This window comes from Lonchura striata, chromosome 13 (assembly GCF_046129695.1).
Source record: "Lonchura striata isolate bLonStr1 chromosome 13, bLonStr1.mat, whole genome shotgun sequence".
NCBI lineage: Eukaryota > Metazoa > Chordata > Aves > Passeriformes > Estrildidae > Lonchura > Lonchura striata.
This window is the reverse complement of record NC_134615.1, coordinates 23,971,811-23,984,157: the sequence shown is the minus strand read 5'-3', so window position 1 is coordinate 23,984,157 and position 12,347 is coordinate 23,971,811. Positions and strand designations below refer to the sequence as shown.

At 51.5% G+C, this 12,347-nt stretch overlaps 1 long non-coding RNA gene across 1 annotated transcript; it reads right to left on the bottom strand.

The window, feature by feature from the left end:
• Positions 1-2,136: 2,136 nt before the first annotated feature.
• Positions 2,137-4,652, bottom strand: LOC144247080 (uncharacterized). The gene is made up of 3 exons (XR_013340778.1): positions 4,360-4,652; positions 3,115-3,399; positions 2,137-2,682 (listed from the first exon to the last, which is right to left on the bottom strand). It is a non-coding gene; the product is annotated as an uncharacterized LOC144247080 (long non-coding RNA).
• Positions 4,653-12,347: the final 7,695 nt, after the last annotated feature.

Sequence of the window (12,347 nt, the reverse complement as noted above, 5' to 3'; positions counted from 1 at the left end):
GGTCATTGAGAGAAAGCTTTCCCCTGGAGAAAATAGTCACTTTGGTAGCACACTTTGATATATCTGTGGAAAAGCAGAATCAGCACCAACTCCTAAGACCCCTGCTGAGGAACCCAGCCCTCCTTGGGACACCCAAAGCAGCAGACCTCGAAAAAGGAGGGGAAAAATGAAGCTTGGAGTGGAAAAAGAGGATAGAAGTACAGAAGCCTTTAAAAATGCCTGCATGGAGCAATAGTGGGAACCAGTCACATTTCTTCTTTCCTTGCTTTCTGTGATGACATAAATAGAAAGTAAGAACACGTTAAACAAAAGGCAGAGCTAGGATTTTACAGGTCTTTATTTTGGCAGGCTGGAATGACAAACGCCTCTTCCGGGGCTGCGACACGTTTTGAGGAATGGCAGAGAACGGAGGCAAAAGGTGCCGGGGAGCCCTTTCTGTTCCATTTAGCCCCTGCAGCTGCTCCGCTGGTTTCAGGGCACTCGCTTGGTTCGTTCCTAGAGAAAAAGGCTACGGCATGATTTTCAAAACTACTGCCCATCCACAGTCAGAGTTTCCTACATTCCTGGGTACAAATGAGTGGATCGAGAGAGGGCTTCTTTTCAAATTAGTTTAGCCATAGCTTCCTATTCTTTACCAATACCTGTGAAAAAGAAACACTTGCCAGGTTTTAGTATTCTACACACACCCCTCCCTGGGAATTTTGGGGTAGCTTTGGGTCCCTCTGCGGGACGGCACCCAGCGTGACCCCCCCTCTCATCTGCCACCCACCCGCTCCCCCACCGCAGTGTGCGTCCCTCTCCTAGCGACCTTGGGGTGCCCCAAATGACATCAGAGCCCCGAGTCTTCAGCCCCTAACCCTGACTCCCGAAGAAGGCACAGGACGAGTCCAACTGCCCCGGACAGCAGCCCAGCACTCCCTTCCAGCCCTTCCCACGCGTCCATCCCCCCAGAAAGGGACTCCGCCGCAACAAGGAAGGGGGGGCAGCCCCCAGAAGGCTCGAAGCTCCTGCCCCGCCTCGCTGTCGCGGGCCAGGGGCAGAAAGAGGGAGCGGCAGAGGCGGCGGGGACGCGGCACGGCCGGCACGGCACAGAGCGGGGGCCGCTCGCAGCGCGATGCCGGCGGAGCCGCAGGTCCGGCAGCGCCGGGGCGGGGTCCGAGCGGCGCGGGGGATCCGCCGAGAGCCTCCGGCCCCGTGCGGGGACTCCCGCAAGGCCCGGGGGGCGCCGGGCTCCGGCCCTCGGGGCTTTATTCTCCGGCGCCCCGAGCCCCGCGGCTGCGGGGGAAAGAAGCGAAGGGGCGACGGGAAGAGAGGAGGGAGAGCGGGGCATGCGAAAGGTCGGGGAGGGAGGACGGGCTGCGGAGGAAAGCGGGCGGGGAAGGGAAAGGCCGGCAGGGGAGGAAGAGGGACGGTGAACAGAGGAGGGAGAGAGGGGGAATGGAACGGAGGAGCAGGGCAGGGACAGGACAGGAAGGAGCCGAGTTTGGGGGGGGGGACACGGAAACGGGGGAAAGAGAGGTAACTGAGGGGAATACGGGGAGGAGGATGGAGCGGTAGAGAGAGGGACAGGAGGGGATCCTCCCAGCGCCCCGGCTCCGCCCCGGCGCCCCGCCCTGCCCGGGCTGCTGCGCTCGGCCGAGCTCGGCTCGGTTCGGCTGGACTCGGCTCCTCGGCCAGCTTCGGCTACTTTGGGCCACGCTCGGCTATTACCAGCCGCATTCGGCTCGATTAGCCTCTTCGGCAAAGCTCGGCTCGCCTCGGCTGTACTCGGAGCCGCTCGGCTACGCTCGGCTCCTCGGCCAGCTTCGGTTACTTTCGGCTAAGCTCGGCTATTTCCGACCGCATTCGGCCCCACTCGCCTCTTCGGCGCAGCTCGGCTCCACTCGCCTCCACGGGCCCTCCCGGCCACTTTCGGCCACGCTCGGCTATTCCCGCCCGCACCCGCCTCCATTCGCCCACTCCCACAGCTCGGCTCCCTCCGGCTCACACATTTCCTCAGGGCACCTCATTCCAGGGCACACAAATTGCAGCCCCTAAAGGCTTGCGGCTCTTTCAACACACACTTGTAACTCAACTCTCGGGACAGAGCTGATGGCTCCTTTAGGACAAGAATAGTTACATCTAAAAGCAATTCCCTCATTTTGCATCTCCTTTTCATTTAACCCCCCCCAAAATCCCATACATATCACAAGGAATGTGCAGTTCTGGTTTCCCCACCCTCCGTATACTATTTGTACAAAGGACCTGGCCACAGCACACACAACTGAATAAAGCCCAGCTTCAATAATCAGAACAACTGACATTTGTTTACAAATTAGGTGCAGTTTTGTATGGTGCTGCGTACCCTCGGAGGCGAGTCGAGGAAAAAGAGCTACAGCACTGGAACCTAAGTTTTAGCAGCTGAGTCATTTGTAACTTGTGCCATAAAGTAAACCAAGCATCACTACAGTATTATCTGCTGAAGTTCTCCACTGTAGGTTTAAGGTACAGCAGCACGTGCTTTACTCCCAACAAAAGCTGCTCAGGTGGGGGGAGCCGGGAAGCCAAGTCTCTCCACTTTGTCTGAACACCATCTTCCAGGAAGGTACTGCTTCCTCTCTCCCAGGCTCCCTTCAGCAAAGTAGCAAATACAGAATCCGGTGCCACAGAAGGCTCTTGCCTGACCTCCTTGTGGTTTTCAAACTGTTTAAAGCGAAACAAAAAGCGTAAGAGAAAAACAGTGATGAGTATGAAACAAAAGTCTCTTCAGCCACCTTTGGTTTGAGATGAGCTCTGAACTGAAGCTCTGGGAGCACAGGCGTGCAGTCCTGCTAGAACAGAGCTGTCCAGTAGTGTCCCCAGGGGTATCTGGAGTGTTCACACTGCTGAACTGAGAAAAACTCACCAAACCCAGCCCAGGGGCCTGTGATCCTCCACCCACCTGGGGGAACTCCGGGCACTGTAAACAGAGGCCACAGCGCACACCAGGCTCTGCTGTGCCTGCTGAGGAGTCTCTGTATGAGCCCTGAGGCCTGGTATCGCCTCCCAAACACCACAGAGACCTCTTGTGTCATCAGAGAAAAGCCCTGGAGCAAACGTGTGTCCCCAGCACGATCAACAAGGATGCAGAATTACCTCCTCAATAAAAACGCTGTTCCTGATGGAAATGTAACCTCTGTCAACTGTGAGGATTTTATAGGAATACTGGCTCAAGAATTCAGTGACTTCAGGTATTCCATACCACAGGTTCCTGGGACTACTTGGGCATCCAGAGTCTATAGTATCGGTTAAACTGGTAGAGCTGAGGATACTTAGCAGCTTTGTCACAGAGCTGGAACGTCAAGCAGGGAGAAAGGGGCTCTCTCGGAGAGTGCAGGAGGCCAGTGAAAACAGCAACAAAGTCCTCCACGACATCTGCTCCTAGAAAAGCCAAATAAATTAAACTATTGACATGAGCACGGACACTGGGGCAACCTTCCTTACTTTGGGCCTTGCCAGCAGCCCACAGAGCCTCACGCAGAAAAGAACTGAACGAGATCAAAAAGTGTTCGCAGTGACCTAGACACGTGCTCCTGACTGCAGAGGTACCTGAAAAACCCTCCAGACATCATCAGCTCCTGCTGAAGCAAACAATCCACCTTCGCTGTCTTGTGCCAAAAACACGCCCGTCTCTTTACAGGGAGACACCCTGCCAGGCACCGCCTCAGAGAAGAACCGAGCTGTACTGGGGGGATACACCCAGCCAACGTGTACAAGTTAAACAGAATTTTCTGTCAGAACTGGGACTTTCAGCACCCCCCAGGTGCTACTCGACTGCCACATACACAGACAGGGCTTCGTGAGGTGCTCTGCGGTTGGCCAGTCCTGTTCCAAGCCCTGCTGATGCCCCTGTGGTTTTAACGCTGTCCTCAAGGAGGTAGTAGAACCTCGCAGTATTTGCCCCTGGAGCTTAATTTCTGAAGTTTTCCTTGGGAAACGCATCCATTTCCTACTTAACAAGGCAGTCCCCTCTCCCTGATCTCGGGAAGAGCTGCCCACAGGCACGGGAAACACCTTCCTCTCCTGATCGCCATGCTCTGCCCTTAAAACGCTGTGTTACTGAGGCCAACTACTTCCAGACCAAGACTGTCCATGCAGGGACAGTGTCCCTTCTCTTCAGGGTCAGGGAATTAGGGCAGAAGCACCTACAGAGCTTCAATGCCCCTCTTGAGCACAAAACACCATCAATCTGCACCTCCTTCTGCTTGCAGGGAAGGTAATAACATGCCTCAAGGTAAAAAATTATAAACGGTAAAAAATTATTACAAGAGAGTAGAAATGATGCCACTTTCACTCCACTGCTAGAAACGACACATAAAACATAAAAAAAAAAAACTGTACCTGTTCCGTTTTCAGACTGAAGCAACAGCATATTCCTGGCTGCTAATGCAGCAGGGACAACAGCACTGAAGGGAAATGTCTGGATAATCACGCCTTCATTTAAAGAGAACACAATTTCCTCATCTAAGCCATCACTGCCCTCCATCAGAACAGCCAGCATATCCACGACATCTAATAAGTGAAGGAAAAAATGTAAGCAGAGGATCCAGACTAACTGGGAAAACAACAGAGGTAGAATGCAACATTCCAGGAACACAAGGTATCTTTTTAGTTCCCAAAAAAACCCAAAAACAAAACAAAAAAAAAAAAAAAAAAAACGAAAGCAAACAAAACAAACAAGAAAACCTTAAAAAAAAAAAAAAAAAAAAAAAATTCAAAGGCACATTTGCCAGGCAATACAATGTTGGGGGCAGCACAAAAATCACAGCTGTACTTCATTCTGCCTTTCAAAGCTGCTGTCCAGCACAGGTTGCCCAGAGAAGCTGTGGCTGCCCCCGGATCCATGGAAGTGTCCAAGGCCAGGCTGGACAGGGCTTAGAGCACCCTGGCATGGTGGAAGGTGTCCCTGCCCATGGCAGGGGGTGGAACGGGATGAGCTTTAAAAAAAGGTGCCTTCCCATCCAAACCCTTCTGGGATTCCACGATTCTGTGAACAGCTTCAGGCAGGACTACATTTCCATTGTAGTTCAATAATGCTGCTGCAAGAACACGAAGAGAGATTTCAAATACCGTTAAAGTGGCACAACCACATCAAAAATTACGTCTGGGAGTAAAGTGGAAACTCTGCTGATTCCAAGGACACATGGAGGGCTGAATCCTGGAGATCCTTACATAACAGGATCTCTAGAGTTATCCATCCCCAGTTTGTTGCTTAGGGTTAGAAAAGGTAGCCCCAAGTCGTGGAGTTCTGTTCTTAAGGGGTTACCACATACCATCAATGTGAGAGACGGGGATGCTGATGTTTGATCAGAGTCCTGTAGCAACCTGGAGCACGCTGGCTTCCCGAACCAGGTCTGCTGCTTTGTCCGTGTAGCGGTAGGGCTTTGTCCTCAGCCTTCAGCAGGATCTGTCAGCAGAGGTGGAGAGAAAAGTAGAGTGCAGCGCCTCTCAAGCATGGGGGAACCATGTGCTGCTAAGGAAGACCACGTGCTGAAAGTGGTTTGAAGCCGGGTGGGTTTTGGGAGGACAAATTCCATATTACTTCTGCAGGATTCTGTCTGCAGTTCCTGCTCTACAAACCAAATACATCAAACGACAAAAACAAACAAATAAAAAAAAACCCACATTAAATTAACAACAACAAAATAATTATTCCTACCTCAATAAACCCATAACGCCTCGAACCATTCCAAGGAGGGCGGCAGGAGGGGCGGGCAGAGCCAGGGCCCCGCTCCGCCGCCCCGGCGGCATTTTCCGGCACGCGGCCGCTCCCGGCGTCTGGAGAGGGGCGCGGGGCCGGGAAAGGCGGCGCAGCCCTGCTCCGATGCCGCTCGGCCGCGGCCCGGGAGCGCTGCGACCGCGCCTCCGCCGCCCGCCGGCACCGGCCCCACCGGGCTGCCCTCGCCGCCATCCTCGCCGCCGCTGAGCCGCCTTCAGCCCTCCCCTCACTCACAGACACCGCCCCACTCGCCGCTCGCTCCCGCCCCGTCTCGGTGGTTTTGCCGGGCGCTGGCTGGGGGGCTGCAGTACCACCCTCTGTCCACAAGGCGGCAGCACTTGTCAAGAGAGTGCGCGACAAGCACTCGCAAGATGGCGGCCCGTGAGGACCTTGACGGAGACAGGCGTTTTGCCGATGCCTGTCGGCTCGTGCCAAAATCCCGCAGGCTCGCGGTGCTGCTGACCCCACAGCCCGTGTGCACGGCACCAGAACTGCCGCGGAAAATCCCCTAGGGGGGCGCCGGCGGTGCGGGCAATTCAGGCAGTGTGGAAAACAGACACGGGTCCTCGACTTTCTTGTCCTCGTTTTTGCACCCTCTTGAGAAGGTCAAGCCGAGTCCGCGCCAAGCCACTCCCAAGATGGCGCCCGCGGGCTGTGTCTGTAGTACCCACCTCTGTCCACAAGGCGGCAGCACTGCCGCCCGCCACCGCCGGGGGCCGCCGCTCGCCTCGGGGCCGCGGGCGGGGCAGGCGGCAAAAAGAACGGGCGCCGTCCCCTCCGGAACATCCTCGGTAGCAAATGCCCCAAAATATCCCGCGCGGAAAAGAACGCCAACAAAAAAAAACCCCTTGCCTCTAACCCAACAAGAACCAAAAGAAAAAACCTTTTCTTTTAAACTGCATTTCAATGTATTTTATTTTTATATTTTTCATATTTATATTCACATTCGGATTTATAATGTATATTGATGTATAACTGAATTTTTATAATTTCTTACATTTATTTCTATTATATTTTATTCTATTTTAGTACATATCTTAATGTATTGCTTATATATTTCTATAGTTAGATTTAGATTTCTAGAAGGTTTATATTGCTTAAAATAAACCCCTGCCTCCATCCAAGTCAAAATCTTTAAAAAAATCCCATTATTTAAGCTCCGTTTACATTTATCTCTATTTTTTGCATTTATATTCAAATTTACATTTTAAATGTAGATTGATGTATGATGTTATTTATAGCCTATCTCTTCCTAATACTTATTTTTATTTTTTTATATTTTTATATATATCTGTATACATCGAATATATATTTCCATATTTAGAACGATATCAAAATAAAATGTATATTCATATTTTTTTCTATTAAAGCCCTGTCTCTAACCAAATTTAAAAAAAAAAGCTCTGTCTATAAGCAATACTTGATTATTCATATAATTTTTCATCATTATAGTCACATTTGTATTTCTACTTTACACTGATGTATTTATAAATATATATTATATATATTATAAGGTAGCAAGATAGATAAATTATTATTTAAACTCTATTTCGTACATACTGCTAATACTTATATTTACTTACCACTGAATTTTTATATAGATCTTAATGTATTTAGGATATATTTCTACACATAGATTTCTAATTTTATTTTATTTATATTTATAATTTTTGTAATAAAACCCCTACCTACTACCAAATAGAAAATAAAAATCCCCTTTATTTTAAACGATATTTAAATATTTCTATATTTTATTTTTAATAGTACTTATATCTTCTATCACAATATATTGAGGTACTATATTTTGATATATAATATTTATGACATATAATGTGTTATAATAACACATATACTGTAAAATATGCATTATGTACTGCATTGATTTCTATTATTTTGTAATTTTTATATTTATATATCCACACGAATTAATTATACAACTCTATATGGTTATTTTGCTTGTATTTATAATCTCTATTTATATGTATTTATATATACACATATAAAATACTCTATATCAAACAATATAATACCTAATAGTAATGGATAACATTATTTATGTTACATGTTTTATTTATATGTATTCCGTTTATATTTAAAATTGAAGGTTTATATTCCATTTTCATATTTATGCATTTCTTTTGTTTCATTAGAGTTATAGTTAAAACTTTGCAGTTATAATCCAATTCCTAAAAATAAAATGCCAAAACAAACAGCATCAAATTCCCACCAATACCATCCAAAAAATTCAGAAAGGCTCCACCAGCCAACCAACTACCAGCAGAAAAACCCACACTACACTCCTTTCACTAACAGTTCTTATCACATCACAAAAATGAAACAAACATTTAAAACAACCTATAGAAATCCACACAGCAAATCACAAAAACCACTAAAATGAAAAAAAAAAAAACCCAACTAACTTACTATACTGCAAATCATACAACAGACCCCGAACGTTTCTAAAAAAAATAACCAAAACTCTACCACTACACTAACTCATAAAGAGAACCCAATGCTCTATAAAATGAACTAAAAAAACCCACCAAATAATTACAGATATTAAAAAATCGAAACCACGAAGGAAAAAAAATTCACCACCCAGATAAAATAACTGCGCATAAAGACCCACCATAGATATACCCATGTTCCCAAAAATAAAACTAATAAATAAACAACAGCCAAATACATCAAACTAAAAAAAAATATATATATATATATTAACAACAACAAAATAATTATTCCTAACTCAATAAACCCATTATGCCTCAAACCATCAAAACACAAATACCACCTAGAAATAAACACGTCGCCAAAAGAGAAATGTAACAATTTTAATAACTCCCGAACTCTCTGCAACAATAAAACATACGCGGCAATCAAATATGCCAAATGCATAAAACCCCTATAACATAATAAACAAGAATGCAATAATCAATATTAAAAAAAACCTCACTGATTAACTACAGGACACTACCTCAAACCCACCAAAACAAACACTACATATGCTCATGCTAATAAAAGCCTTCACAAACGAATTAAAAACCTAACGTCTACTTCATGCTACGACCCATAAAAACCATTGTAAACCTTTAAGAACACATTCTTTAGAAACATAAGAACGGATCAAAAAGAAATCCAACAACACTCAATCAAAAAAAACCCCCTTGTCATGCGCACCTGAAGCAAGAACCGTAACAACCAAAAAGTAACACCATGGCCCTTCTCCTACAGCAACTACGAACAAAAGAAAAGGATCCCATAAATTCCTCAAAACCACCGCAGCGAGGGAGGCTGGAAGATGCGGAGCCGCGCTCCCGGCCCCGGGCGCAGCGCGGCTCCGGCAGGAAAGCGGATCCTCCGGCAGGCAGAGGCGGCGCCGCGCCGGCAGACCCCCGCCCGCTGCCCCCGGCCCGGCGGGGCCGGCACCGGGCCCGGGGGGCCCCGGCGGCGCCCGAGCCCCGCGCCCGGAGCGGCGGCACCGGCCGGCACCGGCGCGCCGCCCGCGCCGCCTCCCCCGCCCGCCGGCCCGGCCAAAGCTCCGCTCGGCTCCGCACGGCTCGCACCGGCGCGGCTCCGGCGGGCCCGCGGCAGCCCAGCCGCGCCCAGCTCCCCTTCCGCCCCGGCCAGCCCCGGCACTGCCGCCAGGGCTCCGCGCCGGACCCTTCGCTGCCGGGCCGGGGGCAGAAGAAGCGCCCCGAATGCAGCGGCACAGCCCGATCCCCGCCCTGCCAGCGCTGCCACGGCTGCAGCTCCCTTCCTCTGAAGGCCCGACAGTGACGCCACGCTCCGGCGCTCACCTCACCCCAACGAGGGCACAGAAACGTGCGCTCCCCCCCTTCAATTGCGTCCCCTAGAAGAGCAGAAAACAAGGGGCCTGCCTCAAATAATGGTAAAAGGGAGAATTTTACCTCAATCCAAACCTCTTAAAAGGCGGGACCACAGGACTGACCCCTCCATTTCAACCTCAGGATGACGAAATTTCAAAGGGAAAGGACAAAAGCCCCCACTACAAAGGCGCACCGGCTCACCTGTTTGGCTACTGCTTCTCGGCACAAGGGTTTGTCCCTCGGCTCCTCCTTTGAGCAATGCTCCACGTCTCCAAGTGCATATCCAGGTGATCCCCCAGACCCCGTCCGAAGCACTCACCGTCCTTCCAGGAGACAGCCCCGGGAGCCCCCCATAAACTCCTCTTCTCCAGCAGCTCCGTGCAAAAGCGATGTGAGGAAAACCCCCTAAATCAGCCCCCGGAGGAGCCGCCCCCTCCTCATCATCCTCACAGCTCACACCTGGGGCTGCTCTGAGCCCCCATCATCCTAACAGCTCACACCTGCCGCTGTTGCCACTCTCCAACAGCGTCTCTCCCTCTCCAGCACACAGCGCACTTCTCACAGACACAGATCCAACAGAAATCTGCTACGGGTGTCAGCTTTTCTTAATCCATCTGGTTACACGATTAAAACACATACATGCATTGATGGTCATTGAGAGAAAGCTTTCCCCTGGAGAAAATAGTCACTTTGGTAGCACACTTTGATATATCTGTGGAAAAGCAGAATCAGCACCAACTCCTAAGACCCCTGCTGAGGAACCCAGCCCTCCTTGGGACACCCAAAGCAGCAGACCTCGAAAAAGGAGGGGAAAAATGAAGCTTGGAGTGGAAAAAGAGGATAGAAGTACAGAAGCCTTTAAAAATGCCTGCATGGAGCAATAGTGGGAACCAGTCACATTTCTTCTTTCCTTGCTTTCTGTGATGACATAAATAGAAAGTAAGAACACGTTAAACAAAAGGCAGAGCTAGGATTTTACAGGTCTTTATTTTGGCAGGCTGGAATGACAAACGCCTCTTCCGGGGCTGCGACACGTTTTGAGGAATGGCAGAGAACGGAGGCAAAAGGTGCCGGGGAGCCCTTTCTGTTCCATTTAGCCCCTGCAGCTGCTCCGCTGGTTTCAGGGCACTCGCTTGGTTCGTTCCTAGAGAAAAAGGCTACGGCATGATTTTCAAAACTACTGCCCATCCACAGTCAGAGTTTCCTACATTCCTGGGTACAAATGAGTGGATCGAGAGAGGGCTTCTTTTCAAATTAGTTTAGCCATAGCTTCCTATTCTTTACCAATACCTGTGAAAACGAAACACTTGCCAGGTTTTAGTATTCTACACACACCCCTCCCTGGGAATTTTGGGGTAGCTTTGGGTCCCTCTGCGGGACGGCACCCAGCGTGACCCCCCCTCTCATCTGCCACCCACCCGCTCCCCCACCGCAGTGTGCGTCCCTCTCCTAGCGACCTTGGGGTGCCCCAAATGACATCAGAGCCCCGAGTCTTCAGCCCCTAACCCTGACTCCCGAAGAAGGCACAGGACGAGTCCAACTGCCCCGGACAGCAGCCCAGCACTCCCTTCCAGCCCTTCCCACGCGTCCATCCCCCCAGAAAGGGACTCCGCCGCAACAAGGAAGGGGGGGCAGCCCCCAGAAGGCTCGAAGCTCCTGCCCCGCCTCGCTGTCGCGGGCCAGGGGCAGAAAGAGGGAGCGGCAGAGGCGGCGGGGACGCGGCACGGCCGGCACGGCACAGAGCGGGGGCCGCTCGCAGCGCGATGCCGGCGGAGCCGCAGGTCCGGCAGCGCCGGGGCGGGGTCCGAGCGGCGCGGGGGATCCGCCGAGAGCCTCCGGCCCCGTGCGGGGACTCCCGCAAGGCCCGGGGGGCGCCGGGCTCCGGCCCTCGGGGCTTTATTCTCCGGCGCCCCGAGCCCCGCGGCTGCGGGGGAAAGAAGCGAAGGGGCGACGGGAAGAGAGGAGGGAGAGCGGGGCATGCGAAAGGTCGGGGAGGGAGGACGGGCTGCGGAGGAAAGCGGGCGGGGAAGGGAAAGGCCGGCAGGGGAGGAAGAGGGACGGTGAACAGAGGAGGGAGAGAGGGGGAATGGAACGGAGGAGCAGGGCAGGGACAGGACAGGAAGGAGCCGAGTTTGGGGGGGGACACGGAAACGGGGGAAAGAGAGGTAACTGAGGGGAATACGGGGAGGAGGATGGAGCGGTAGAGAGAGGGACAGGAGGGGATCCTCCCAGCGCCCCGGCTCCGCCCCGGCGCCCCGCCCTGCCCGGGCTGCTGCGCTCGGCCGAGCTCGGCTCGGTTCGGCTGGACTCGGCTCCTCGGCCAGCTTCGGCTACTTTGGGCCACGCTCGGCTATTACCAGCCGCATTCGGCTCGATTAGCCTCTTCGGCAAAGCTCGGCTCGCCTCGGCTGTACTCGGAGCCGCTCGGCTACGCTCGGCTCCTCGGCCAGCTTCGGTTACTTTCGGCTAAGCTCGGCTATTTCCGACCGCATTCGGCCCCACTCGCCTCTTCGGCGCAGCTCGGCTCCACTCGCCTCCACGGGCCCTCCCGGCCACTTTCGGCCACGCTCGGCTATTCCCGCCCGCACCCGCCTCCATTCGCCCACTCCCACAGCTCGGCTCCCTCCGGCTCACACATTTCCTCAGGGCACCTCATTCCAGGGCACACAAATTGCAGCCCCTAAAGGCTTGCGGCTCTTTCAACACACACTTGTAACTCAACTCTCGGGACAGAGCTGATGGCTCCTTTAGGACAAGAATAGTTACATCTAAAAGCAATTCCC